This window comes from Triticum aestivum, chromosome 1B (genome assembly GCF_018294505.1).
Source record: "Triticum aestivum cultivar Chinese Spring chromosome 1B, IWGSC CS RefSeq v2.1, whole genome shotgun sequence".
Classification (NCBI taxonomy): Eukaryota; Viridiplantae; Streptophyta; class Magnoliopsida; order Poales; family Poaceae; genus Triticum; species Triticum aestivum.
The window spans coordinates 591,024,194-591,033,682 of NC_057795.1; positions in this window are offsets into that span (position 1 = coordinate 591,024,194).

Below are 9,489 nucleotides of genomic sequence, written 5' to 3' on the forward strand. Positions count from 1 at the left end.
CCAAAACCACCAGATCCAATCTAGACACCATCACGGAGGGGTTCATCATCCTCATTGGTGCCTCTCCGATGATGCGTGAGTAGTTCATTGTAGACCTATGGGTCCGTAAGTAGCTAGATGGCTTCTTCTCTCTTTTTGATTCTCAATACAATGGTCTCTTGGAGTTCTATTTTATGTAACCCTTTTTGCGGTGTGTTTGTTGGGATCCGATGAACTTTGAGTTTATGATCAGATCTATATATCCATGGAAGTTATTTGAGTTTCTTTGATCGCTTATATGCTTGATTACTTATAACCTAGTATTTCTTCTTTGAATCATTTTTTAGTTAGGCCTACTAGATCGATTTTTCTTGCCATGGGAAGAGGTGCTTTGAGATGGGTTTGATCGTACTGTGTTCTTTCCCAGTGACAGAAGGGGCAGCAAGACACATATGTATTGTTGCTATTAAGGATAGCAAGATGGGGGCTATTCCTACATGAATAGATCTCGTCTGCATCATGTCATCATTCCTATTGCATTACCCCGTTTCTCCATGAACTTAATACACTAGATGCATGCTGGATAGTGGTCGATGTGTGGAGTAATAGTAGTAGATGCATGCAGGAGTCAGTCTACTAATCTTGGATGTGATGCCTATATAATGATCATTGCCTAGATATCGTCATAATTATTTGAGGTTCTATCAATTGCCCAACAGTAATTTGTTCACCCACCGTATGCTATTTTCTCGAGAGAAGCCACTAGTGACATCTACAGCCCCCGGGTCTATTTTCTCATCATATATTTTCAAATCTATATTGCCATTTGCCTTTTTATTTATTTGCATCTTTTATTTTCAGATCTATACAACCAAAAAACGCAAAAATACCTCGCTGAATTTTATTTGCCTTTATTCTACTTGCATCTACCAATCTATCACCTTACCAATCTTTTACCCGAGAGGGATTGACAACCCCTCTTTCGCGTCGGGTTGCAAAGTATTTGTTCTTTGTGTGCACATACCATTTACATAGTGTTGCTTGGTTCTCCTACTAGTTCGATAACCTTGGTCTCGTAACTGAGGGATCTACCGACCTTAACTGTACAACAACTGTTGGGAATCGTTGCATGGAAAACAAAAAAAATTCTATGCACACGCAATGATCTATCCATGGAGATGCATAGAAACGAGGGGGATAGGTTGTCTACGTACCCTCATAGATCATAGGAGGAAGTGTTTCACAATGCGGTTGATGTAGTCGAACTTCTTCATGCTTCAACCGATCAAGTATCGAACGCACAACACCTCCGCGTTCTGCACACGTTCAACTTGGTGACATCCCTCGTATTCTTGATCTAGCAAGACATCGAGGTAGTAGATGAGTTCCGTCAGCCTGACGGCGTGGTGACGATGATGGTGAAGAGATCATTGCAGGGCTTCACCTAAGCACTATGAAAATATGACTTGGGGTGTAAGCGGTGAGGTGGGTGCCGCACACGGCTAGGCAATTGTCTGTTATGTGCTAGGCGCCCCCCTCCCACATTTATATAGGTGGGAGGGAGGGAGGAGCATCCAAGGGGGTCACCCAAGTAGGGGGAATCCTACTTGGGGTCTCTCCCAAGCCGCGCCCCTCCTTTCCTTATTTGGAGCGCGGGGAAAGGCAGGGGAGGGTGGCGCCCCCCTTTCCTTTCTCCCATGAGAGGGAAAGGCAAGAGAGGCTAGCCCTCCCATTTCCTTCCCTAGCGCTGGCCAACAAGGGAAGGGGCACACCAGCCCCCTTGTGGGCTGGTATGTTCCCTCCTTTGGCCCATAAGGCCCATAACTTGCTGGAGGGTGCTCAGAACCCCTTCCGGTGACCCGATTACTTCCCGGTACGTGCCAAAACACTTTCGGTGTCCAAATACCATCATCCTATATATCAATATTTACCTCTCGACCATTTCGGGACTCCTTGTCATGTCCGTGATCTCATCTGGGACTCCGAACAAAATTCGGTCACCAAAACATATAACTCATATAACACTAGGTAAATTGAGTTGAATTTTGGCAGGAGGCAATGCTATGGATAGGAAAAGATGTCCAAAAAGTTTGGGGTCAATCAAGCAAAGATAAATAGCACTTGCTTCACACAACGCCATTTAGGGTAGAATAGGAAAACAATTATTGGAGGATGATTTTTTTGAACATGGCAATGAAAAGTTTTGCCATATTTGAGGAATATAGGACCCAAAAAATTATGAGAATTATTTGGGAATTTTTGGAGTGACAGAAAGATGAGTTGCTTCACAACCTAGGGAAAATAGGATAATTCCTTTAACAGAAAAGGAATATTCCCAATAAAAGAATATTGGGATTTAGGCTAGGATGAAAATGACATGATCTAGGGATAGTTTTGAGGATGGCAGGCTATATAAAACCTAGGAAGACATGATCTTCCCAAGTTTTAGAACCACATAGCCACAGAAACGCAAAATTCAAATCAATAAATCCAAGAAAATCATAGGAAAAAGAAAAGGGCAGATCTAGGATGTTATAACCCCCCTCCCCTTAGAGAAATCTCGTGCTCGAGATTTGGTTGCTTAGGGAACAAGTAAATATTTTGACTTGAAGAAACCGTTTCCAACTCGGGTTTCTCCTATTTACTCTTATATTATGTTCCCACTGAATTTCACCTGACTGACTGCCTTGGTCTGGGGTGGTTTGTTTCACCGTATCTGACATGCTGACAGGACTTACCTCATATGTTCCTGTTCATACTGACTCAAAGTTTTCCTTCATATCTGCTGGCTTAGCTGAGGTCCAAAAGATTATTATTACTGATAGACGTGTCCTTCTCGATATTGATTCTTAATGGAGATGTCATTCCAGTATCGAGTACCAAGAATATTCCATGGAGTGGGGAACCCATCTTCCCGTGGAACAAATAATTTCTTATATCCAGGCATTGGACTGCTTGAATATCTAGGCATACCTTCTGGGCTCAAAACAATGATAGGAATCATACTTGTTCTTCTAATGGATTCTGACATTTTGCAGGAGTTTCTAACTTATCTTGACTGGCTTCACTATCTTGCGTATCCAACCTGTACCAAAAGTTTGATTGTTGCTTGACGTGATTGATAGAAAAATTGCACCATCACTTGATGATCACATTTGTAGGCTTGACTGGCGGTGATCTTGGGAAAGAATCTTGTTCACACAGGCTATTCTTTAATTGCTTACCATATGCTAGAGCACGGGCTTTGTGGCTTGTTTATTAATACTAGGATCACTAATTTTGCCGGTATATCCATGTGGGTACAGCCTGTGCGATGCTTCAGCATAGTTGCCGAGGTCAATATGTCGAGATGTCCTGCAGTCTGACTTGACAAACTTGGGTATACAATGCTGACAGTTTTGATCATAAACTGTGGACTGAGCTGGTTGACTTGATATGAGGTCCTTACTATGATGGGGTAGACCTCTTAGGCGTATCTCCATTTAGGTTTGATGTGGAATAAGACTATCTTGGGCATACATACCACACTGTTCACACAATAACCGTCATACCTGTATTGTCGGTCCTTCTATTGCATTATTATTTTCATCATCTGGATCTTTAACTGAAAGAGCGGGGCCTTGTTTACCGTTGATTATTTATGCGACCCTGAGTACTGTCATGTTCAATATCTTACAATCATACCTTGGTCTTGTTCAGGTCTTGAGTTTCGGGATATTTATCTGGTTCACGTGTGCTTATAAAAATCTCATTACTGTTGTTGACTATGCCAGACAGTGATAGGGTTAATAACATCACCTTATCGGATGTGCAGGGCTGATCTTGATATTTACTGCCAAGATGATGTCTCAATATTGTCTTTCCTTAAGACTTGTCGATTCTTGCATTCCCCACTGGTTTTCTGTCTCTTGAATAACCGGTGAGGTTGTCAAATGCGTACCGTGAATTCTTCCTTGCGTGAAAGACTTGCATGAACTTGGCAATATACTCACTGTATGAAGAAATATCTGATTCTCAAGGTATGCCTCGATTCTGACTGATTCTTGTTTCTGACTTAACTATTGCAGATCTGCCACTTGGACACACCGCCGTATGCTGACAACTCGTAGTTTAATATCGTGTACCAGTGTCGTACTGAAGAAGGCTGGGCAGATTGCGTTGGAAGCTATCGGGATATCATGCTGAGGAAGACTGGATGGCTTGTACTCGAAGCTTGCGGCGGCTAGCTTGCTAAGGAAGACTTACTGATGCAGCCTGAGGAATCTTGCCTTGTACACTTCGCTGATAAATTATGCAGAAGGACTGGACTGATTTTCTTTGTGAATGGAATATATATATATTCTTGTCATTCTGGCAGCTGATTACTTGCATGACAAGAATTGTCTGACTGTCCTTGTTGAATTCATTTTATATTTGAACTGACTTCGGGGTGTTGCATGTTTCAAATATGATTCATGACAGAATCAGTCATTGTGTACAGACCATACCTTTGACTTGAAATGCATTGTTGGACTTGGATCAAATTTTGTTCTCCTGTTGGTTTAATCATTGCTGCAATAAAGATGGATCTCTGACGAGTACTTGTTACTGAAAGTCTGAGCAGAATATACTTGTATTCAGACCGGATGTCTGCAAATGTTGTCGGCTGAAAATTTCATTGCTTTTAACTGAGTTCCATGGTGTATATCTGCACTTCTCATGACTTCTTCTAATCGGTGGCGGTTGATGAGCAATTTCCATAAGGGGTTAACACTGAAGATTCAGAGCAAAGAAGCATGAGAAAATGATCGATTGCAATAAAGCACACAACAAACAAGCTACAAAACTACTCCACACCGGCACACACAAGCAATGATATGACAACAAATGCACATGCACTACACGAAGTACTACACCCTACACTTGAGAAAACGCTCAGGAACTGACGAAGAAGCTAAGGGAGTAGTGAGTGGAACTGCTGACTCTGAAACTCCGGATGGATGAGGCGAAGGGGTTGGGGAAGCTGGCAGAGACTGAGGTAGGGAAGCACCAACCAATCTCCTGGCTCGAATGGCATCACGGACTAACTCAGAAATAAGAAGACACTCGGCCGTCATGTAACGGGACATGGCGAGGATTGACAGGTGGGAAATGGATTCTCTTAGGATTTTCGGTGATGGTGGGATAATATTGATAAGCACTGTTCTCCTGCACCATGCTCTCTTGATGACGAAGACTGGTGATTCTTGCCATTGCTACAAGCTGAACTGCACGCTCGGGAGTAGCGTCGTAACCACCGGGGAAACTGTAGGTGCGCTTACCAACAGGAATCAGGGCTGACAGATGGTCACGAGCAACATATTCCAGAATTCTTCCTCTGGCAGAAAACGGGAATACTTGATAATGGCGTGGATCTCCGCGGGGATAAATGGTACACCACATATCGCCAAGGAGAGTGGCAAAGCTGAGAGGTGCAGGAGTGGGGCTGAACACAATAGGAACAACACCGAGAGCTCTGGGAAGGGCACTGAACTCATGGAAGCTGACCACCATCTACGCACGGAACATGGGTTAGGTGTAACCTAATAAGACTTTATGCAACAAAGAAATGCAACAACCAGATGCAGCAAGCAAGGGCAACAACCAGACCCTATACTACCTTTTTCTAACGTTCCGACGGACTAGAACGATCTACAGCCAGACCTGCTCTAATACCAAGCACTGTGGCACCCTGGCTCAGAGAAACCGAACGCCCCGTATTCCAGCCCAGAGATCAAGGTGAAGTCTTCTGGAATACGACATTTCTTAGCATAGAACAAACCAACTCTCTATTACAGCACGAATATGAATATAAGGCCTCTGATATTACAATGAATAACATCAACATGGCGATGCTACGCCAACCACAATTGCTCAATGCAAGCAGCATAACAACTCGAGGCAGCGGAACAACTACTGGCAGCAGAACATCGAATAGCGATGATGGACTCCAATCCGCAGGGACTCTGGCTGGAATGTTTATCCTAGCTCACGAACATAGGAACCACACCAAACAAGCAAGCAATCTAGGCATGACCTGCAAACTGGCATGAAACACTAGGTCAGTACATTGAATGTACTTGCAAGCTCACAATAACCAAAGGCAGTCAAGACAAACAACAACATGGCATTAGCATGTTAAAGCAATCATGAGCATGATACTAACAGAACAACATGGCATGCACCAACTGAACATGATACGGGTAGAACAAGCATAGCATGAGCATATGAACATGATGATACTACATGCAACAGGTTATAACATTATCATGCACCAACTTACTCTACGCCGGTTACCTTGTAACCAACACATGCACCAACTTACCAACCTCTGTATCCTTGATACCACCGTGATCATCTCGCAATCACATATAACTCAACCAACTTCGGTATCCATGATACCTCCGTGATCCTCTCTCCATCACATATAACTCAGCAAACTTCGGTATCCACGATACCTTCGTGATCATCTCTCGATCACAACCAATCTCTTTCTCATCATCGAACCGGGGTTATTATTAATCAAGCCCTTACTATTACCATTGGCTCATAGTGTGACCGACTACGAACTGGGCCCATATCCGTGAGCACGGCTATCGATAGATTTAAACACACACTCTGTAGAGGTTAGTACATTGTACCCACACCATGGAATCCATGGCCTCACAATCCCATTCGTGTGGACCAACGACATTCTGACAAAACTGATCTATTGCCCATGACACTCTCCCGGCCACTCCGACCAACTCCCCTCTAGGCTAAGTCCTGGGTGGACCTGTATTGACCAATGACACCCAACGACCACCGTCATGGCAGAACAATAAACAATAAACGACCACAGAAAAGCAAAATTCAAATCAATAAATCCAAGAAAATCAAAGGAAAAAAGAAAAGGGCAGAATCCAGGATGTTACAAGTTCTCACACACTTCTCTCATCTCACGTTTGGTAGCAAATTGGACTAAGTTTTTCATGTCGCTCATCGTGGGGGCACTCTATTTTGGCTTGTGGTGCTCACTCTTTTTTTGGTGGTTCGCTCTCTGACTATTCTCTCCATGATGGGTGGGTTGCTTGTCGGTGATCACTTGACTTGGAGACATAGGTCGTAGCACGTACTCCTTTCCTTTCATCTTGAAGCTATAGTGATTGGTCTGTCCGTTGTGGATGATGCCTCGGTCAAATTGCCATGGTCGTCCAAGAAGGAGATGGCAAACGGACATCAGAACGACATCACACTCCAAAGTGTCTTCGTATTCTCCGATCTTGAAGGAAACTTGCACCATATGCTCGACTTGGATAGTGCCAGAGCCACTTAGCCATTGGATCTTGTAGGGGTGTGGGTGCTTCATCTTGACCAATTGGGGCTTGGAACATAGCTCTTCACTCGCCAAGTTATGGCAACTCCCTCCATCGATGATGACATTCATGGACCTTCCATTGATGTCGGCCTTGGTGTGGAAGATATGGCATATTTGGTCTTCGTCTTGTTGATGTTGAAGAGTCAAAACCTTGGAGACAACAAGAGCGGGATTGAATCTTCGTCACAGAAGACTTGATCATCTTCATCTTTGTTCACTTGCTGATGCATGGCCACTTGCTCAAGGGATTCCATTTCCTCTTCACTCATGGAGTTATAGGTTTCATCATCGGTGAGGATCATGGTGTGCTTGTTGGTGCACTCGAAGGACTTGTGGCCTCGGCCGCCGCACGTGAAGCATTTGATGGAACTTGTCTTGATGGTCTCATCCGGTGGAGTTGTATATGATGAAGCCCTTGGCTTGAAGTTACTTGTAGTAGGAGGACGACTTGAAGTTGTCGAAGTCTTCTTGTAAGTTGACTTGTCGCCGTTGCTTGGTGAAGCTTTTGTCAAGGTAGAAGTCGTTGGAGTCATTGAAGCTTGGGTGTTGGAGAAACCGTAGCTCTTGGAAGAGTAATTGGCATACTTGAAGTCATCTTGCACTTGTCATTCTGCCTTGGTAGCTTGATGCACTAGCTCTATGAGGTTGGAGTAAGGTTGGAAGTTGACAATCTTCTTGATAGGATGATTGATTCCATTCAAGAAACGGGCCATAGTTTGCTCATTATCTTCCGTGACATTGGCTCTTATCATGGCGTTCTCCATTTCCTTGTAGTATTCTTCAACGCTCTTTGTTCCTTGCTTCAGGAGTTGGAGTTTCTTGAAGAGGTCGTGGTTGTAGTATGTTGGCACAAAGCATGCTCTCATGACATCCTTCATTTGATCACATTTGGTGATTGGTGGTTGATACGTCTCCAAGGTATCTATAATTTTTGATTGTTCCATGCTATTATATTACCCGTTTTGGATGTTTATGGGCTTTACTAAACAATTTTATATCATTTCGGGACTAACCTATTAACCAGAGGCCCAACCCAAATTGCTGTTTTTTTGCCTGTTTCAGTGTTTCGCAGAAAAGGAATATCAAATGGAGTCCAAACGGAATGAAACCTTCAGGAGAGTTATTTTTGGAACAAACGCAATCCAGGAGACTTGGAGTGGACGTCAAGATGCAAACGAGGAAGCCACGAGGCAGGAGGGCGCGCCCTAGGGGGTGGGCATGCCCCCACCCTCGTGGACCCCTCGTGGCTCCCCTGACCGACTTCCTTCACCTATATATATCTACGTACCCCAAAAACATCCAGGAGCACCATGAAACCCTATTTCCACCGCCGCAACCTTCTGTACCCGTGAGATCCCATCTTGGAGCCTTTTTCGGTGCTCTGCCAGAGGGGGAATCGACCATGGAGGCTTCTACATCAACGCCATAGCCTCTCCGATGAGTTGTGAGTAGTTTACCACAAACCTTCGGGTTCATAGTTATTAGCTAGATGGCTTCTTCTCTCTCTTTGAATCTCAATACAATGTTCTCCTCGATCTTCTTGGAGATCTATTTGATGTAACTGTTTTTGCGGTGTGTTTGTCGAGATCTGATGAATTGTGGGTTTATGATCAAGCTTATCTATGAGAAATATTTGAATCTCCTCTGAATTCTTTTATGTATGATTGGTTATCTTTGCAAGTCTCCTCGAATTATCAGTTTGGTTTGGCCTACTAGATTGATCTTTCTTGCAATGGGAGAAGTGCTTAGCTTTGGGTTCAATCTTGCGGTGTCCTTTTCCAGTGACAGCAGGGGCAGCAAGGCACGTATTGTATTGTTGCCATCGAGGATAAAAAGATGGGGTTTATATCATATTGCTTGAGTTTATCCTTCTACATCATGTCATCTTGCCTAATGCGTTACTATGTTCTTATGAACTTAATACTCTAGATGCATGCTGGATAGCGGTCGATGTGTGGAGTAATAGTAGTAGATGCAGGCAGTAGTCAGTCTACTAATCTTGGACGTGATGCCTATATACATGATCATGCCTAGATATTCTCATAACTATGCACTTTTCTTTCAATTGCTGGACAGTAATTTGTAACCCACCGTAATACTTATGCTATCTTGAGAGAAGCCACTAGTGAAACCTA